Genomic DNA, 22,561 nt, shown 5'->3' with positions numbered 1-22,561 from the left:
AAAAACAATAGAGGTTTAACACAATATGATGAAATCCAGTGATAGCAAACATTTATATGGAAACGAGCAGACTACAAGAATACATTCTAGTGAGTGAGAATATCCTTTCTAGCAAGTGAAATACCTGGCAAATTATGAGACTCTTATGGAATGTTCCATGAGAGAAGTGGTGCCTGTTTGCTGATGTATTCCATTTGTAGCTCAAGGTTCAAGTTCTGTCTATTCTGAAGTCATCAATCAAAATGAACATTAGATGCTTTTTCCTTCACACGAAAAAATGGTGTCCTTCGAGAAACCTTTAGGAAGTTCAAGTGCAACGGTATTCGGCGTACAAGGAAATTAATCATTGACAGTAATAAATCTCTCAAGACATTAGCAGCAAGAAGATCTAATTTCACAAAATAATATGTTACAAAGTTTAATTTCTTCGGCGTTCAAAGACTTAAGATAACTCAGGACAGGATAGTGAAATATACATCCTTTATCAGTGAAGCTTTTATAATTTAGCAACAGAAGGTCTATCTTCTTAGTGACAGTTCACTAAAAGAATTGTACAACAACCTAGAGAACAAACTAGCTAATGACTTCAAGAATTATGCAGTACACAACTTTTCCCTGGCCATGATCCATCTGAGACATACAATCAGATATATTGACGTGCAAATATCCAATGTAATACACAAAGTTTTTTAACCTTAGGGGTTTAGCCAGCTGCCACATACTTCCAGCATCCTACCGGTATTGTATTGGTTATTCCAACTTGCAGACCTGAAGTTCTGACTCTCCTTGATATAGAGGGTGGAGTTATAACTAGCATCAACAACAAATGCTGAAGTGCTAACATGTGTTCATCACTTCAAACCTGCCACCTGTAAATACCCACTTCTTAAGTTCAATTTTTGGATTTTAAATCTATTAAGTGCCAAATGTATCCTTAATTAAAATCCGTTTTTTTATTTTAATTTTTTTTCCCCGAAGAATCCAGTATTTCCATCAAACTCTACCTTAAATATTATATTTTAAATAAGCAACAACTTGCATTCCACTCCCACCACCTTTTGCTCGTAGTTTTTAGACACAAAAAACCTCTACTAAGTACAAGGTGTCTCTTGCCTCTACAGATAAAGAAATTTGTGACTTCTCAGAAATCATTGCAATTCACAAGGAATATTTGAAATTACCAAATTTCTACAGGAAGTAAAACACAATAGTTCCAAAGTGATTTCAGGCAGAACCGTGCAAAGGACATGCATTCTACCCGTAAATTCATAATGTCTCTATCAATGAGGGTTCAACGAGTCTTTTTTAAGTTTTAATTTATATGTTTTTGACATGCACAAAGGGTGTCTCTACAAACAAGGAATTTTATAATCACTTCAAATTTTGAAGTTTAAAGTTCAAAGAAATTAAACACATCAGCGCATGTTCTGCAGAACATATTATAGATAAGTAAACATTTTCTTCACCCTTTTTTACTATGCTACGACTACCTGCTGTGTAATTTAATGGTTTAAGCTCTGTAAGAGTAAACTTCAGTTCTATGCTTTCCGTCTCTCAATTTCTTAGTTGTAAACTGTAAAGCTTGTACGAAGTAACACAATAAATCATGGACAAGTTTTTCTTAATCAGACACAGCACTAACTAAGAATTACTGCCCGTAACGGTCAGATTTCATATACCTGAAGGGCAAATCACAAAATTATCAGGATGTGGAGGCCAATTTCTGAAAGACCTTCCCTCTGTGCTCAAAATTTTTGAACTCGTCAAAGCTTGCACAACCAGGAGTTAGTACAATAGTATCTCCTGCAGTTGAGAGAAAAAAAGAAGTTGTTATTACAATAGTACCCCCGTGTTGATATTTTAGAACTATAATCCTTCTGCCAACTTATTAGTAACTTAGTATCAAAGGTGAAGAACCAGCAAGGCAGCTGAGGCATTTTCCTATGGCAAGTCTAGGGGTTGCCTCGCATTGCGAAGAAAATGCTAGAAAAATTAAGTCAATAAACATCATAAAATATATGAAATGAACAAGTTATCAACTATTTCATCTTCTCTGCATGCTATGACAGCCTCCACTTTGTTTAATCTCGTCTACCACACTTGACACTTGTATTTAGATAGCATCTATATCTAGGTTTTGATCTTAAAAGCAATTTACGAAGACTTCGAGAGATTTTTTTTAATTGAATACGCCTCGAGGCGCGGTATAGCAATTTTTAAGCCCGAAAGGCGTGTGTATCAACTATCAAACCAAAGCCAAGGTAGAATACTTTTCAGATGCACCAAATATTTTAAACCCTGATCAAAGGTTTTCTCTAGACCCTTCAACCATATGTCAAACTTAGGGTAAATGTTCATATGGCAGCCAATAATGCATGGACAGTAAAACTTTTCTACCAATTTCTGTGGTCAGTTACAAAGCAATCCAGTAGATTGGAACAACTTTGAATGCTATACCTTCTTTATATCCATATACAATGACAAATGTGGAATACCAAAACCAACTAAACATCTATGTCCTGGAAATTTAACGCATGATAACAAACCATTTCCAGCAATGCTCCTTGCGCAGCTCACAGCATCCTCCAGAGTTTTAACTCTAATACATGGTATTGTTAGACCACCAGCCTGCAGTGTCTCGTAAATCATACTCCCTGAAAATCCAAACTGAGGGCATTCATCCCAAAATGATTATTAGTTATACATAGCTAGGAAAGCTTAGGAAACAAGAAATACAGGAAATAACTCGTGACAAAATTTAACTTTAAGAACATAATTAAACAGCATCTGTCTTTAATGGATCACTTACTGTAATGACACGCCTATGGTGCATTAGAGGTCCCACTAGCTTTCTGAAACCATTTGAATTTGTATCCTCTATTACCTGAAAAGGCCACAAAAGAAACCAATAAAGAAACTGATGTTTGTAATTCCAGAAGTTTATGGTAATCTCAACCCAAACTGCAGATGTCAGCTACATATTAGGTCTTTGAAACTGGATCAATAAGTAGAAAATAACGAAATCAAGTACTGCCAACCTTCGCAACACCACCAAGTAAAACCACTGCCTTCTGTTCTTTGAGCCCCATCAGCCCTGTATACGTTGATTCCACATTTGTTGCCTTGCTGTCATCCACCCACGTTACTCCATATGTATCTCTATGTACTGCATCAATAATTTCACACAGGTCAGAAAACAAAACTCATGGTGAGGAAATAGACCCTGGGCTAAAGATTGAAGAACAGATCTCCCTCCCAATATTATCATTGGTAGACCATGGGTGGATTTACAGATGCAACAAGGTTGCAAGCTCCTATACCGAAACTTTCAAAGCGTAGCTGATATGCAGGAACGCACTAGTTCATAGTTATCAAGCGAAATTCCTTTTCGCATAAGTAGCGACCTTCATGAATGGTGCAACGACTGCCCCGCTGTCTCCGACATGGACTCGGTGAAACTGAATTCTCCGTGAAGATGCGGAGTACCAAAGGCTATTGTCAGTTTTCCAAACAGTTCCTACGCTGAGGTTAACTTAAGTCACAGTAAAACCTATCAATCTGCAAGATATGTCACATGGCTGAGGTCCACTGCTTGGTTAAGAAATAAGATTCTCCACATTAGGAAGCCAACGGCCAACAGGGAGGAACCTTTAATAGCTACCAATGCCCACTACATGTGGATGCATTTCTAAATGACTATGTGATGTAATGGGGATAAGATTGGTATTAACGTCATGTTCACTGTTGATGGAACTGTTATGATAGCAAATACTAAAAAACTTAACAGAGTGAGAATTATGCTTCATCAACACTATAAACTAGACTCGCACCTATCAAAACATACCAATTTGCATCCGATGCGCTAGACTTTTCAATGTCTCTGCTAGTTCACTGATAGAATCAGCTTCAATCCCCATATCCAAACCGAGTACAGAAAGTGCAGCAACTGCTGCATTGTGATAGTTGTGGTTCCCCATTGCCTTCATTGATCCCAATTGTACCCGAGAATCAATTCCCTTGGAGGTAATTTCAAGTCAGCAACCTTTGCTTCCATGTCAATCTTCAAACAAAAGCAGATATGTTAAGTATACCAAACAAAAGGGAGACCCAAATAATGGTGCAGAAAAGAGAAGAAATAGATACCTTGACACCTGGATGAGCACCTAACCAAGCAACATGGCAGTTGTGTGCATAATTTCTGAAAGCTTTATTCAAATGTTCATTACCTGGTCATGTTCATATGAGAAACCATTAGCAGAATGCCGACTGCGAGCAGCATTGTATGATGTAATGAGAAAGTGATTTATAACGATTTCTTACTTAAGCTGCACAAATGAACCAATAATAAATTTGCTTCAAAGAGTATGACTCATACGAGAAAGAATGATTGCTGCCCCAAACATGTAGGGTCTCTAAAAACTCTTTATTATATTATCGTCTTAAAAGAGAAAAGTAATTTCCATCTGTATTTACAATATGGAAGTAAAGTTACTTCCATTAAAGATACGTAATTCTATCTGATTTACGATAGGCTCACCAATGGGAAGAACTGCCAGCTTGCTGTGACTCATGTGAGAAAATACACGACATGTAATTGATGCATAATCCTGCATCGTCTTGTGTCTCTCCAGATGATCAGGAGTTAGGTTTAAGACCACTGCAACCTGAACAGTTGTTGTAGAATTACAAGAGACAGAAAAATGCTTAATAACATATGCTTGGATTTACCACTCAAATTCTAGAGTTGACTCACCGAAGGACAAAAGCACTTGCTTGGAATCTCCATTTGGTAGCTGCTGACCTCAACCACTGCAACCTACAAACAATTTTTCAGAGATTCAACTTTTAGGAACCTCCCAAGCAAATAGAGTTCAGTGCAGTATGGCACATACAAAAGACTCTAAGGTGGAGGGAGCATGAGATACTTGAACACTAAGGTACTGATTACTAAAATTCATTGGAGGAGAAATATAGGTAAGACAAAATTAACACAGACATGCCACAGATGTGATGAACGGACAAAAAAAAGTGAAACTAACTAATCATGCTTGCCTGATATTTAGTTTGCACACTGGACGTCAAGCATAGAATTGAAGCTTCTGAAAGTGGGGTCCCAAGATTCCCTCCAATGAATGTCTTGAAGCCTAGATGAGTAAGCATCTGTTTACACGATTCAACCATAACAATTTGTAAATCATGCATGGCCGTATTACAGCTATATTGGCGAGCGAAAAAAACTTCAGATGTTGTTGCCCTTGACAAAAAATTGCTTATATCTTTATAATTACAGTTATATTTACAAATAAAGTATTTACTCATGACGAATAGTAACTGTGAGAAAGCTTTAACATCTAAGCTTATATCATAACCATAGCGATAGTAGTTAATTAAAAAAAAAGGCTTTACTCACACCTGTCCAGCAAAAGACGTAACAGTAGATTTTCCATTAGTTCCTGTTACTGCTAAAACTTTGATGGATTTTGGAAGAACTTCTGATGCAAACTGAATCTCAGAGATCACTTGCCTACCCTGCATTTCAGTATATAACTCCACGCGTAACTATTTGTTAAAACTCCCAACAATGCAACATGTGTGACAGAAATATAACAATGGAAAATTGATAGGATGACTGAACGCAGGTAACAAGACTGCCATCAGAATCAAATGTATCAACTGTCTATTGCTGACTCCTCTAGTACTAACACATTCTTTTCCGTGTCTTATGCATTAATCTGCTGGAAGTGTCTTTTGCGGGGAAACATGATTGTCTGCTTTAACTCTGATAATATAAGACTCCATCCTCACCCCCTAATAGCCACATTTAAGCTAGGGTAAAGAAAAGCCATGTGGAGTACGTAAATCTTGTTTCAGATTATACACATATATATATGTCTTGAGTAATGTCCCTAGAACTTACTGACTGCAGAAGTGATGAAAGACCAAAGTTCTGAAGAGGAACTCCAGGAGAAACAACCACCCTTTCTGCCTTCTCTAAGATATCTCTATCACAATGTCCAAGAATCGTTCTCAAATTATCATACTTCTCAAACAAGGGATCATGCTGCACAATTAGCTCTTTGGTATCAAGATATATCCATAGTTAAAAAAAATAACAACAAATTTCATTTAGCAAAAATGTACCTCGAGTGGAACCAACTTCTCATTCTTATCAATCGCCAAAACTGAAGCACCTCTTGCAAGAGCAAGCCTGGCAGCTGATCTTCCAGAAGCACCCAAACCAACAACCTACAATTCTCAACTACAATACTTAAAAGACGGCTGGAATTGAAGTGCCCATTGAAACGATTTAAACTTTAACAGTTTAGAGTGTAAAACTGGAAGTAGAACATGCACACTTGTGTAACTAGTTTATTAACCACCTGAACCCAGTACAATCCTAAAACTGACATTTTGCTGATATTGGAACCACCAACAATTCAGCAATGAATTAATTTTTCAGAACAAACAAAAATTTTGAGTAGAAATCCTTAAAATTAAGAGATGATACAAGAACTTTGAAGATTAGATATGGGATGGAAAGTACTCACAACTACAGTCTGCCCTCTAAGATCATCTTTAGGAGAAAAAGAACTTCGAATTATCCCATGGTGAACAACCTTGGAGTTTGATTTTCGGGCTAGGGTTCCAAAACAATAATTTGCTGAAATCGCCATCATTTATACTTCACTACACTAGCGAGCTGGATAATTTACCACGCAAGAGAGGCTTCTAATATTTCTCTCTTTTGCTAGGGATTTATACAGACTGCAGTTTCCAATTAAACGAGTAGAAAAGAAATGTTTCTTTAGTCTTTCTTTTTGTGACCTGTTAAAGGGGCGGGTTGTTCCATTGGAGTGGCGGCAAACCTAATAAGACAAAAGGGTCATTAGGTGGTAATTCAAGTGCCCCTTATCAAAAAATATGAAAATGACCAATTAACCCTTATTATTAATAATCAAAATTAGTGTTTTTAATTAATTTTCACTTATAATAATTCTAAAATCAGATTTTTAGAGTTATAGAAAAAAAAATTAGAGGAGAAGAAAAAGAAAACTTATGTGATATTTGTGAAACCCTAGATTTTGATTCCCTCAACCAAAATGAGTGATTCTAGTGGCAAATTTGAGATGGGTGAATCTCTATACGATAGAGAAAACAAATACTATATACCCCTTGATGGAGTAACTGATATGGAGTATTTCTTAGATGGTAGAGATGTTTTAACCCATAGTGAAGGTCAATCTCAACCAATTGAAGAAATTAGCCAACAAAGTGAAGAACCAGCAACTGAAAATGACCAGGTATACTTCTAAACTAGTTATCATTAGCTTTTTGTTGCTTAAAATTCTCTAAAGTACGTAAAAAAATCAAATTTTAAAAAAATTCAGAAGAACTTATGGTTGGTAATTAGCTAGTTATCAACCGTAATTGAATGTTACGGTTCGTAAAGTTTCCAATTCCAACCGTAACTGGTTCAATTTGGGGAAAAACTCAATCGTAATACCAGTTACGGTTAGTATAAAATTTTCGAGTCGAACCGTAATTTCAGTACGGTTGGTTACGTTCTTCAGTAGTTACCAACCGTAACTCATCATGTGCATGGCAGTATTTACTACATTTCTTACGGTTGGTAATATGTAAATAGCTACCAGCCGTAATTGTGTTACAGTTTGTGATCTGTGTTTTTTACCGATCTTATAATGATCTGTATGTTTTCATTTTCATTTCACCCTATTTACGGTTTGTTACGGGAGGACCATTACTAACCGTAGTTTTGTTACGATTTGTAAGTGATTGTAATTACGAACCGTATCTCTGTTACGGTTTGTATTTCCTTGTCGTGTCCAACCGTAATTTTATATATATTTTCGTTTTGTTCTTGTTTGGACTAATGTGGGTGTATTGTTGTCCAGATCGTGAGTGTACCTCCCCTAATGGATGAACAACCTTTAGCAAATCAACTTCTCACCCAAGATTCTAGCTCTCGCTATTTAACCGAGGAGACATGGGAGGAAAAAGATGATGCAAAGCATTGGGCTAGAGAACGAGGCAAGTTGATTATGTGTATCATAGTTTGTAATGGTACCACTAGTGAAAGTGCCTTTCAAATGGTTTGCGAGTGTAGTGGACAACATAGAAGTCATGCAAAAAAGGGTATCGTGCAAGTAGCAAAGGCAAAGAGGAAGCAAACTACGTTCACTAAGAAGACCCGATGCCCCTTCAAGCTTCAATTTAAAAGGAACGTGGCAAAAAGGTGGTTTTTGGAGAAAGTTGTATGCGGTAGTCATAACCACCCTATACCGGAGAGTTTTCTATCACAAGTCTTGGTGAAATACATTTTATATTTTGTATTTTGGTATTTTGACTAAATGTGATATGATTGGCAAGGTTTCAGAGTAAGTTACGGTTGGTAACTAGTGAGGTACGGTTGGTAACTTGATTCAATCACCAACCGTAAGTAGTTCCAGAAACACATTTTATCTGTCATTTGCATTTACGGTTGGTCCCGATAATACAGTTACCAATCGTAACTAGCTTTAGAAACAAATTTTAACTGCCATTTGCACTTACGGTTGGTATCGATAATATAGTTACTAACCGTAACTGACCCTGACACCAAATACAAAGCAATTATAAGTAATTTAAAACCATTAAACCATGTTTATTACTAAACCAATAATACAACCATCAAACCATTACAAATATAAATGACATTACAACTCATTCATTCATGTGAACTAAAAGGATACTAATATCCGGGTCTACGAGTGCGATAGAAGTCTTTAAGGATGTTGAAATGAGGTAAGTATTGAAAATTCGACCTTTTCCACCTTCTCCATTCTTGAATAGAGCTCTCTAAAACTTCAGTGTCAGTTTCACCCCTTAATCGTATTTCACCCATAATACGAACTAATGCCATAAATTCTTTAACGTTATCCCGAATAGTTCCATATCGAACATACAGCATAATTCCATCGCGGTGATTAGGGTTACCTGTTTCGGAACAAAAGTTTTCAAAAAGAGTTCTCAAATAAATTGTACTCACAAAACCACATCGACGTCGTTCTTCCCCTCTTTTTGGATAGCATAGAACAAAGTTGCGGCAAATACATAAATCTTCTTCCAAAGTGAATTCAGGGTTTAGAGCCATAATCTAATTTAAGGTAAGAGATGATTCATGTGGAAGTGTAACTTCTTACAAGGAGGATAAGTATATATTTATAACAAAAAAAAATGAAGTTGTTAGTGCAAGGACATTTCAATAACGGATCTATTTTTTGAAAATGAAGTTGTTGAAGGTCTCAACGGCGGACATGTCAGTGCAACTGTAAGCACCAAACAATTATTTTTTTCTGCCAAAAGTTCAGTTACGGTTGGTGAATGTAAGCACATAACGAACCGTAACTACGTAAAATTTTGAATTCGAAAGTTACGGTTCGTAATTATTTAGAGATGATAAACCGTACCTCTGGAGAAAACTGAATCCCAGAGTTACGATTCCTTAGCCGGAAAGATTACCAACCGTAAAACTGTCAAAATCAAAATATACAGAGTTACGGTTGGTAACTGTGACTCAAAATGAACCGTAATCAAAGTTATAGGTTACAAGATGTTTTACGGTTGGTTAGGGTGAAAGAGTTACCAATCGTAACTTTCTCTACGGTTCGTCTCGATAAATTTTTACGAACCGTAACTTAAGTTAGTAAAAAATGCTTGTTCCAGTCTGTGCAACGGTTCATAACAAAAAATAGTTACCAACCGTAATTGACTCTGTAACTCAAAATTTCAGACAAAAACTGTCACAAACAAACATACATAAGTTTAAATCCATAACTAACACAAATAAATTCAAATTCATAGATAATATCCATAATTTTAAATCCATAACTAACACAAATAACTTCAAATTCATAAGTAATATCCATATGCTAAATTTCATAAGCTAAAATCCATAATTAACACACAACTATTAGTTTGTCATAATATCCATAAGTCGAAATTCATAACTAACCACACACAACTAACATAAATCCATAACTAAGCATGGCGGCCACCACGACCCCTTTTGTTGGTGCTACCACCACCACGAGTTTTAGGACCACCACCACGAGTTTTAGGACCATCACGACGACCACCGCGACTACCGCGACCACGACCACCTCTTTGGCTAGTACCCACACCGTGCACCACCTCTTCATCATTTGTCTCTTCGCTGCTAGATGAAGGTTGATGACGGCTACTACCCTCACCTCCAAGAGAGTTTCTACTCCTCTTTAAGCCTCTTTCGTCCATGACCAACCCCTCATACATTTCTGCCATGTTTGGATTATGCATGTTCCTTATTTGGTCTTTCAAGATCTTTTGTTCACGAGCTTTAAGCACACCATTACGACGGATGCATGAAGTCATGCTATTTGTCAAAGCTTGTCCTCGCTCTTTCTATTCACATATCAAAAAGAGTGTTAAGAGATTATTTCATAATAATCATTAATCTTAAAATCCAAAGTCATGAGGATAACAAAATTACGTACCGACATGAAATATAGCTTCTTCCAAGTCAAACCAAATAGACCTTTTTTCTCTTTAGTCTCGTCGACCGCCTTCCTTTGAGCCATAGCCTCTTGAATATATGGTTGGGCCTCTGGATCATTATTGATCATATATGGATGACCAAAATGAGAATACCAACCCATGTAATCAGCAGTGGCTTCTTTCGTGTTGTTATAAGGAATTGCCTCTCCCGCTGCGAGTTGGTATCTTTCTTCATGGAGGTTGTTCCAAGCATCAACCGTTGGAGTTGGCCTGTAGTTGAGCACAATGGTGGGGCCTTTTGTCTCGGATCCTTGCTTGGATAATTTGAAGTTTTCTCTACAACCCTTTGTTGAATATGAGCAATTTGGCGTAGAGTTCGACGAGGATTGGTCATAACGTAACCTGTGCGATGATACAATGGTCAATTATAACCTGCGATCTCTGTAAACCTACGAACATCAACTTCATTTTCAATCCTCAAATAAGGGTCAAAGATAACATCTTCAACAGTGAAAGCATCTATTTTCTCCCTCATTTGAATGAGCTTCTCCTCTTTGTTCCTTAGTTGTCTGCCAGTGAACTTGAACTTCTTTCCCGTAGGGCCATAATCATGTTCTTCCCACTCAGTAGGAGGTCTGAGGCTCGGAAAGTGGTCATAAACCCATGCCTAAAAAATAAATTAAGTATAAACAATTGACACATGACTAAAAATATAACAAACAAAGAAAAATGTAACCAGACTTACCATTAGAAGCCCAACATTCCCGGAAATTTCAGTAGCTCCAACCCTAGAGGCCTTTCTTAGGCTGTCAAGTAAATATGCAAGGGTTGCAGTGGCCCACGAATAGTTTTTGATGTTGTCCAAATTCTTCAACAGTTGTAGGTAATGAACATTGACCCTATTTCCCGAGTTATCGGTAAATAATACGGTCCCAAGAGAATACAACAAATACGATGTGGATGTACGCCTAACTGTTGTTTCATCCATCACCTGACCTTCACTTTCCTTTGTTGTTGTTCCTTCAAACTTGGTCCTCAGATTCTTCAACAATAACTTTTTGATGATTTTTGGTTTATGTGGTTCAGCAGGGTCATAACCACCAGTCAACTGAAACTCCATCTCAGTTTCATCTTTCTCCCACCCAAGTGTTTCTTGAACAAGGATATAAAGGTCAGTCCAAGACATGTTGTTGTCGAAACCTTCAAAGACAGATTGTCCTTCAACTTCAAGGTCAGTAATTTGCTTCACATCGTCCGGTGTTATTGTCATCTCTCCAAATGGAAGATGAAACGTATCGGTTTCAAGCCAATATCGTTTCCTGAAGGCAGAGACCACAACACTATCATACTCCGATTGAAGGTGAAGAATTCCAGGCCCTAGTCCTATACTAGCCACTAGATTGCGAACCGAAGCACATTCTTGACTTAATGGCCAATGTTTACCCCTTTGACGCGTGAGCAATTTAATGCATCTTGCGTGGTTCTAAGAAAACAAATATACAAAAATATAAGCATATTATGGTGAACTGAAATAAACAAACAAAATGTATCAAAATAATGAATGTTTTAAGAAAAGTAACAAAATACATACCCTTGTCTGACAGGCTTTTGCGGACCAGGAACCGGTATAACCAAATAAGATTGAAGACTTATCTGGAGCCTCTCCCCAAGGTCTTTTATTCTTCTTCGGTGGCAACAACAAATCTTTGCCTTTAGGAATATGCATCCCTTTCGGTGCGGGCTCCTTTCTCGGCTTCTTTTCTTTCTTTTGCCTTGGAGGTGCAGCTACAACTACCTCTTTTCCCTTGGTATTTTCTACCTCTTCATCATTTTCTATCTCTTCATCATTTTCTTCATCATTTTCTTCATCTTCTTTTTCTTCATCATTTTCTTCATCGTCCTCCTCTTCATCATTTTCTTCATCTTCCTCCTCTTCATCATTTGCTTCCTCTTCCTCCCCTCCATCATCATCGGTTCCTTTAAATTCTTCTTCATCTTCATCATTATTAGTTTCTTCCTCCACAATTTCATTTTCTTTTGCCTTCACGGTTAGTTTTGACTCCGACCTTTTCTTGATCATTATGTTCCACTCCTTCTAGCTCAACTCCAGATTCAGCCACAGGTTGTTCCCTCAACTTAATTTCAAACTTATTCTTCATCTTCTTCTCATTCTTGTGGATACCTCTATTATTAACCCCTAAATGCTTGTCACCGCGAGGGATGGGCGTATGATCAATCGGGGTTAAGTCATTTCCTCTATTTTTCTTCCTACACAAGCATTACAATTGATTGATTTACTAAGAGTAAAATAAATAATATAGACAACAAAAAACAAAACAAAATGGTGAGCCTGCATAGTTACGGTTTGTAACTAATGAACAGAGACCAACCGTACCACTCACACGGTTGGTAAATAGTGAATCGAGACCAACCGTATCAACGATACGGTTGGTAACTGATGTATCGAGATCAACCGTAACTAAACTACGGTTGGTATGTTATCTTAGTTTTTAACCGTAAATTTTCTTTGGCCAAATACTAACATACAGGATGTTCTACGGTTGGTAATGGATGTTGAGTTACAAGTCGTAACTCAAATACGGTTGATAACATTGATGGAATTACAAACCGTAGAAACCAAATGAAAGTTACAGAACGATGTACGGTTTGTAACTCAACACAGGAGACCAACCGTAAGCTACTTACGGTTGCAAAAAAAAAAAAACGTAATTGAACAATTTCTCATAAATTCAAGAACTTACGGTTGGTATTTCAGTTATTACGAACTGTATCATCAACAAAAACCATAGTTACGGTTGAAATTGGAGTAATTATCAACCGTAACTCACATGTAACACACAAATTTCAGTTTCAATTTCGATCCAAAACCCTAGTTTTTTATACAAAACTAACTTAAATCAAACAATAGACTAAACCCTAACTGGGTTTTTCGAAACATACCTCAAATAAGTCATTGTGCTTGATTTTGACGGTTGAGGAGTTTCAAATTGATGTTCTTGACCTAATGGAGGATTTGGTTCATTATAACGGCTACAATCTTCGTCAACCTTCTTCTTCAGCATCTCTAATATAGTTTCCAATCAACGATTATCAAATTTTCAAATCGCCGATTAATCGAAGAGGACGATGAAAAATCAGTTTTAATGGTGGAGAGGAGGAGAAGAGAAGAAGTAAAGTTGAAAGAAAAACTGTTTTGATTTTCAGATTCAACTGGGTTAATAATGGGGAAGGATAATTCGGCCTTTTCAACCAAAATAGTAAGGGTAAATTAGTCCATTTGAGGTGAAAAGGGTAATCTAGTCAATTAACAACCCCTACAGGACACCCCCTAACCAATAATAGGGATATTTTTATCACCCTTGCCGCCCCTCCAATGAAACCACCCGCCCCTTTAACAGGATTGTTTTTTTTCGTGAGCTTTTAGACTCTCTGGTCTTGTGCTCCGAGGCCTAGTAGTCGTTACTCGTTAGTTCAAAAAATTTCGGGTAGACGGTTTAGTCTAAAATTTGGACGAGTTAATCCGTATTTTTCCTATTACCCAAAATATCCTTTCAACGTGTTTTAGTACAGTGTTCTATTCTAAAAATCTTATTTTGTATTATTTTTCCTGGCTAAATTGGGGTCTATGGTGATTAATTGGGGCCTATGGATTTCTTCATCCACCCCATAGAAAATGAAAAGGGGTGTCTAAGTTTGATGAAACTACCGTTTTACCCTCTATGAAATTTTAATACTACCAATTTATCCTCATTAAATCCTAATAACAAAAAAAAAGAAAAATAAATAAATCAAATCAAAATCATTTCTATTTCCATTTCCATCCAAATTAAGAATTCAAAATCAAACAAAAACATTGTCGATAATCACATAATTCACTAAAATAGGTAATTTTTCGTTTTAGCTCGAATCAGGTAGTTTTCTATTAATCCAATCCCCTAGAGTAGGTTTCAATAACATGTAATCACTCAAACAATCCAATTTTTTTAAATCAAAGTTTTTTGGATTTATAAGAATCGGTCTACGTTAATGCACTTGTAAACCGATTTAATTTAGAAACGGTTGTTGTTTATGCCCACAAAGACCGATTGTCCTGGATGGGCATTCTGGTTGGAGGAAATTGAATCAGAATCAGTTTACGTTAATGCCCACATAGCCCGATTCTGGTATGGAAGAGATAATTATTTTTCTGTGTTTTTTTTTTTGTTAAAATCAGATTATTATAAACCGATTCCTGTTGTGCAATGTCAGGAATCGGTTTTTGGTTTTTATATATGTATCGTGTAAACCGATTCTGGTTAAACCATTTTTTTTCCAGTTAATACTCGATCATAAAATGAGTATGAAATCATACTCGATTTCATTTCGATTACAAATGAAAATGAAAATAGTTCTGTATGATTTTACCCAATTTGAAAACGAGTATAACTTTATACTCAAATTGAAAATGAGTACAAATTTATACTCGAACTGAAAACGTATAACATTTAAAACGATCTGAGATTGAGTATGAAGTCACACTCATTCTTAACTCGGGTATAGAATGAATTTTAATTTTATTTGATGTTTAACGACACATAATTCACAGATAAAAAAGAAAAAATTTACCCACAATTCATGTCCATATAAACCGATTCTGGATAATCGGTTGATTTTCATGTCCACATAAACCGATTCTGGGTAGAAGCAAGTTTCAAAAAATCTATGTATGTTTTTGAGGTTACAATCGGTTGATACCAATGACAACATAAACCGATTCTGAGTTGGTGTTCTTCAAAAACTTTCAAAGAAATTCATGTTGAGATGATTCATTAACACAAGTTAATTTCACATCTAACAAGATATTTAACCACTAATCACCTGAATTAACACTAATTAATCAGGGATAAATTAGCCATTTAAAAAGTAATTGGTTAAGGGGTTTTCCATTTTACTTCAAATGTCTTTTTTTTGTCATGTGGTGATAAGCCCAAATTAATCACCATAGGCCCCAATTTAGCCAAGTTATTTTGGATCCGAGAGTTCGTACAGAGAGGTCGATTTTTGTTGGAGAAGTTCTTCATTGAAGATTTTTTGTTGAAAAAGGTTTCTAAATTGAAGATTTGTTGGAGCGTTTGAACTTTTCATCACTGTTAATTGTCTTGTTTCTTCTTTATTTTTGTTTCAAGTTTAATTTTGATCGTTTATCGATGCATGATATTTTGACGGATGAAAATATTTGTTTGATCTTTGATTGTTTGTTCAATCTTTTGATTACTCTTTCCGTTTTTTATTTTGTCGTAACTTGTTTTAGGTTTTCTATTGAACTTTGATTTTCATTTTTTGATTTTTTTTTAAATTTTTATTTTGATTTTAAGTTATCCAGGAATACATGGACTGCTTTGTGGGTACGAATGTTCTCTTTGTTAGATTTGTTGTAGGGCTATCTCATGGGTATATGGAATGTTTTGAGGGCATGGTTGTTTGATTTTTTAGATTGTTGTGAGTGTAGATGTTTGAGATATCTCAAGGATACATGACCTGCTTTGTGGGCATAACGTTGTATTTGTAAGAATTCTATAGAAGTGTACATAGTAGTATACCTTTGAGACATCTCAAGGATATGTGGTCTAATGTAGGCAATTTTGGCCGAGATGGCCGAGATCTCACCAGAAATTCCAGTTTCGGCTCTCAAGTTAGCCGATGAAATTTGGTTGGAATTAGCCAGAATCGTCCAAAATTTTTGACTGAATCTCGGGTGACACGGCCGAAATTGGCCGAAATTAACCGGAAACTTGGTTGAAGTTTTTGAAATTAGTATGAATCTAGAGGTATCTATTGTTTTGAATGAAGACTTGTTTTTATTTTAATAAATTGGTGGTATTGACACACAATTATGTGTGAAAACGTTTGAATAATGCTTGATATCCATACTATATATATAATTTGAAATGAATTTTCGGTAATTATTCCGAGATTTAAAAGAGAACCTCACCGAGAATATCCCTGAGATAAAGTTGTCCCAGTGTCTCGGTCCCGACCAAGACGAACTGGAATCCTGAATTAACTTCATTGATATGTTATTAGTTTGTGGGCATCTAACATCTTCTAAACTGATTTAGATTGGATTCCCCATCTAATCTTTTCTAAAATGATTTAGATTGGATTCTCGACCTGATCTGAATCTTACGTTTGTTCTCCAGTGACTGTAATAGACTAAATCTTAAACTTATGGACACCTAAGCTCAAAATGGTAGAACGTCCAAGCATATCAGAAGGTTTGCGGAGGTAGGTGGTCCAAATCCATCTGAGTTTCCATGTTATGTTTATTCAATATGGTATGTGTGTATTCGTGTGCCGGTGTAATTCTGTGAAATAAATCTGTTTATGGGTATGAATGGTTGATTTGCTCCATGTTTTGTAGATGTGTACGTACTGGTGCACCAGTGTAACTCCCGTGAAAAAGTTGGTCCGAATGTCGATATGAATGATCGATTTCATGCATATTTTGTAGGTGTGTACAAAGTGGTGCATATATGAAAAAAACGACGCATAAGCTTATGAAAATTTTGTACATGTGTACTTTTTTGTACACATGGGATAACGATAAAGCGAAAACTAAAACTATTAAAAATGAAAACTTTATAGTCATGTAGGTACTTTTTGTGTAAATTTAGCAAAGATCTCTCCAAATATATAAAGTTTGTGAATATTTTACGTGCGTTTCGAAAGGTAAATTGTTTTAAAAAAAACTATGTTATTTAAAATTGCTGACACCATCATGAGTCATTATTTACTAAAATTGGATTACACTGTAAATCATGAGGGTTATTATTGTACATATTTTGAATAAATAATAAAGTAAATTGTACCTAGTTAAATGGGTCAGGACTAGGGCTGTCAATGGGTACCCATTACACGGGTCCGGAACCGGATCCGATGGATTTGGGTCCGGTTCCGGGTCCTTAAATTGTACCCATTAACCACTTAGGACCCGGCGGGTAATTACCCGTATATACCCGTTTATGAACGGGTCCATCCGGATCCTACCCGTCGGGTACCCTCGGGTATTCGGGTATTTCATAAAGGCTAATTCTGTAAAAATCCCAGCGAAAATTAGGTCATATATAAAGGATGAGAAGTTCTCACCACCCATTTCAGCCGATCTACTTTCTTCTCCTGCAACTACTTCTACACACTGGAAATCCTTTGTTTCTCAAATTCTTTCACTGAAAGAAAAGTATGATATGCTACTCTACAAATTCTTAAAGTGATGCGCGTGATTTTTATTGAATCGATTTTAGAGGCTTTTGAATCCTCTTGAATCTGTTACAGTATGATTTTAGAAGAGATTCCAATTAAAAAAAATTTAGAAGAGAATGTTAAGAAATGTTAGGAAAATAACATCTAAAATATTATTGATTCCAATAATGGGTGGTGATAAGGTTAATCAGTGGGTATCTTTCAATTTCTCAATTTTAATCAATGGGTATCTTTCAATTTCTCAATTTTAATCAGTATTTGGTGTGCTCAATTTCTCTAAATTCAATAATTGAACTTATGGCTCTAATTGTTGCTGCTAGTGAAGTTAGATTTGTGGGTAGAGTTGTCAAACAGGCCGGCCTAGATTTGTTGTTGTGTCTAGTTATTATACTATTTCTTATCTAGTAATTGTCTAGTTGAAATGAATCGCTCATCTCTTATTAGTCTACTGTTTAATTTCTTTCATTTTGTATCAATTTTTTTTCCTTGTTCTTGATGATTTCTCTTGCACAGACAAGGCAAACTTATTATGCTTGAATGGGTATACCTGTAATATCAATGATATGTGAACTCTATGGTTGTTTTTGTGAGAAATCAATGAGTGAAAGAAAGGGTTTTGTCCTGATTTCTTTTCTTTTCTTTTCACACTCTTGTTATTTATTCAGAGACACTGCTTTGCTTGTAGGAGAGGAGAGGAGTGTTATTATGGGAGAGTATGAAGGAGTGGTTTGTTTGATCAGAGAAAGTCAGTGATGAGAGTGATTTTTGAGTCTGAGTGAAGTGGGAAATGAATGAAAAAAGAAAGAGTATGTATGGGGGTCCAAAGTAGAAAATGCACATAGAGTCAGTGAGAGTAAAAGAGAGTGTGAGATTGTGAGAGAGAGAATACAAGGAAAGACAGTAATACGACTTTTTTACTGTAAATTCCCATGAGGCCGTGACACGCCCCATACCCACTTGCTTGTTTGCTTATTTGGGATTTTAATAGCTCGAAGGTTGGGTGTTTTCAGTAGCTTGCAGCAAACATGCACAAGAGCAAGTCTTCTACTGCCATTTTGGAAATTAAGTCATAAACTACTAATTCCTTGTGTGTGGTTGATGCGTATACTGTTGTGTGTGGTTGATGCGTATACTGTTTATGCGTATATGCTTGGAACATTTGTCTTTTTCTTACTGTATATGCTTGTTAAATTTATTATCGTTTATACTTTATGACACCTGATAGGCTGATACAGATGTTTGTTGGTTTTTCCTTGCAGAGGCAACATGAAAAGTCAAACAGGAAGTAGTGTTGGTAGTCATTGTGTTCCTGTAAAGAAGACTAAAGTTACCATTTAGAAATCCCCGTGTATGCCGCCTCCTAAAGCTGCCGTTTCGAAGGCTGCAAAGAAGAGTAAAGTTGTAAAATCATCAGAGCCGAAAGAAGTAGAAACTGTAGCCAGTGAGTCAAGTGATTCTGGTGATTCTGATCATGTAGAAGCGGCAACAACAGATGTGGTTCCGTCACCTACACGTAAACGCAAAAGAACCTCAAAGTATTGGGTTGAATTTCAAGAGGTATTGATAAAAGGGAAAACACACGGAGAATGCAAGCATTGCAAGAGGAATATTGGTGCGGAGAGCAAAAATGGGACAAGCAGTTTGAGGAAACATCTAAATAGTTGTATGGCGTACAAAGGAGCACAACAGCAAATTAACCAAATGTTCTTGAAAGCTAGTGAAACACAAGATGGTTCAGTAGCTGCTTACAACTTTAAGTTTAACCAAGAAGTAACTCGTGATTGTATTGCAAGAATGATTATCTTGCATGAACTCCCTTTCTCATTTGTAGAGTACATTGGTTTTAGAAGGGTGCTGACTTCATTACAACCCAATATTAAATTTGTGAAGCGGAACACTGCGAAGTCAGACTGCATAAAGATTTATCAAATGGAAAAGAAGCATTTGTACAAGATTTTTAGTAAGGTACAGAGTCGCATAAGCCTTACTACTGATATGTGGACTTGTACCACTCAGAATAGAGGTTATATGGCTTTGACAGCTCACTATGTTGATGAAGAATGGAAGATTCAGAAGAGAATTTTATCTTTTAACGCTGTGGATGGGCAACACACTGGAGTTAACATTGCAAAGGTACTGATGGAGCAGGTGTACAAGTGGAATATAGATAGGAAGATAGCTTCAATTACGCTGGATAATGCTTCAACTAACAAAGTCGTGGTAAGTGAACTTCTTACTCAGCTAAAACCAGATAATGGATTACTTTTGGATGGGGAATTATTCCATGTTCGATGTTCTGCTCATGTAGTTGCCATTATTGTTGATCATGGGATGCTGCAAATTAAAGAAGAAATACAGAAAATTAGAAATTCAGTGAAATTATTAGAGGCTCACCACAAAGACAACAAAAATTTAAAGAAGTTTGCTTGCAAGTCAATGCTCCTGATAAAAAGTTGATTCAAGACGTTGATACAAGGTGGAATTCTACCTATCTGATGCTTGAAACAGCACTTCTATTTCGGGAAGCATTTAACCGGTTCGGGAAGATTGAACCTGATTTTCTTAATGTTGCTCCAACGAGTGAAGATTGGAAGAATGCAAGTAGTCTTTCAATTTGCTTGAAGTTCTTTTATGAATTCACCATTCTCTTTTCAGGTACGTCATACGTGACAGTTAATCGTTATTTTGATACTGCTTGTTCTTTGTATTTAGAACTTCGTGAGTGGTGTGATTCCGATGATGCATTAATCTCAAAAATGGCAGTAAATATGATGAAAAAGTTTGAAATATATTGGAAACTTACTAGTAAAACATTTGCAATAGCTTCCATTTTAGATCCTCGGTTTAAAATGAAATTATTGGATTACTATTTCCCATTAATATATCCTGGTAACAGCGAGGAGAAGAAGTTAGAAGTTATGGAAGTCTTGAAAAGATTGTATAATGAATATGCAACACATTATGCTTCTTCAGCTCATGTATACTCAGCAAACATTTCGACAAATCAAGTGAACATGGAAGATTTAGTTGGTAGTAGTGGTAGTACTTCATCTTCTCAAAGTTCTTTTACTTCTAGAAGGAAAGGTTTGACGGCATTTCTGGAAGAAAGTTCTCAACATGACGTTGTTCGCACAGATCTAGAGCAATACCTATCAGCTGATGTTCACCCTATTAGAAAAGGAAGTGGTATTGATCTGAATGATTCTAGTTTTGATGTTTTGGGGTGGTGGAAATTTCATGGACCAATGTATCCAATTGTAGCAGTGATAGCTCGTGATATATTAGCAATTCTTGCGTCATCGGTGGCTTCTGAATCTGTTTTCATCACCAGTGGTAGAGTTGTAGATAAATTTCGTTCTTCAATGCTTCCAGAAATAATTGAAGCTCTGATATGCACACAAGATTGGATAAGAAGTGCGCTGAAGAGTAAGTAACATATTCAATTCATGTTTGCTATTATATCAATTTTAGTTAGTGATTCATTTACTATGGTTCTTGTACGTCAACTAACTATTTTATTGTGTTGGATGAGGGATTTGGGTTAGGTAGTACTTCACTTCAGACTCTTTTAGAGGCAATGGAGGAGCTCGAGTCAGACGATGATGATGCAACATCGCACATTTTCTAACTGACTGACTATCAATTTAAGGTAAAATAACCAGCTAACCTTGGAATGCACAAATTTGTATTTCCTTAAACTTTGTCGAAATGTGATTAGTACAGTATAAGGAAATACATTCGTAAGAAAGTTTGACTTGTGTCTGTCTATACAATATTTGTCGTTCCACGATGAACTTTGAATTTCTTTTTATATTCTTGCCTATATATCTGTTTTGAAGACTTATACATGTATAATTAGTACAGTATAAATCTACATATTTGACTATTTGTTACTAGGAATTTTAATGTTTGCTTGTGGTCCTGGCCCTAGCTAGTTGTATATTTGGTGAGTGCAATCACGGAAGCAACTCTTGCTTCATCACAGGCAAGGTATTTGATTGTGATATGGTTACTTGTACACGTTGTCTGGTTGAAGGTGCAAGATTTGTACTTTTTTACTCGTAGCACATTGTCTTTACGTAATGTATTTCCTTAAACTTGGTAGAGAATGTGGTAGTGATAATAATTTTGAGGTGGTTTCTGAATTGGGAAAAATTGGGAATATGATTAACTGTTTTTGTTTCTCTTGCAGGAACAATTGGAAATATGATGGTGAAATCTTTAGTGAACTGGTTGGAACTTCTTTTTGGTATATATAGGCATAGCCAAAGAACATGTGAAGTGCGAACTACATCCTTCTTTTTTGTATATGTACTTGTGAAGGAAACGCATTTATCTTTTGGGGCTTCTACACTTTATAGAATGATATGTCTGTCAACTTTTGTGGTTATAATACGACAGACTATATTAGATATTAGGGCTGGCGTTACTTGTAGTTATCGGCTAAAAAAATATCTGCCAACTTTTGTATTTAATATTTATCATATATAATGGCAGATTCTTACTTATAGCTAGGAAAGTAACTTTGATTTTCCTAATCTAAGGATTCTAAGCTCAAGTTTACTCTACTTTTGTATGTATGTTAAAGATGGTCACTTTTCAGGTGTTGAATAATCCTTTTTCAGTACTCAGGAGCCATAAAATTGGGAAGTCATATAAGTTTGCTTTTTTACCCGATGGGTACCCGGACCCGGTGATTACCCGTGATCTTTACTGGGTCCGGTTCTGGGACAACACATTATGGAACCGGTCCCGGAACCGTTAGGAC

The 22,561-nt window shown here is 36.2% G+C and overlaps 1 pseudogene; it reads right to left on the bottom strand.

Moving 5' to 3' along the window:
• Window positions 1–262: 262 nt before the first annotated feature.
• On the bottom strand, window positions 263–6,765 carry LOC113308032 (annotated as a pseudogene).
• Window positions 6,766–22,561: the final 15,796 nt, after the last annotated feature.

Source organism: Papaver somniferum, chromosome 9 (assembly GCF_003573695.1).
Source record: "Papaver somniferum cultivar HN1 chromosome 9, ASM357369v1, whole genome shotgun sequence".
NCBI classification, from domain to species: Eukaryota; Viridiplantae; Streptophyta; class Magnoliopsida; order Ranunculales; family Papaveraceae; genus Papaver; species Papaver somniferum.
Note: the sequence above shows the minus strand (reverse complement) of the source record. Positions and strands in the feature narration are given on the sequence as shown.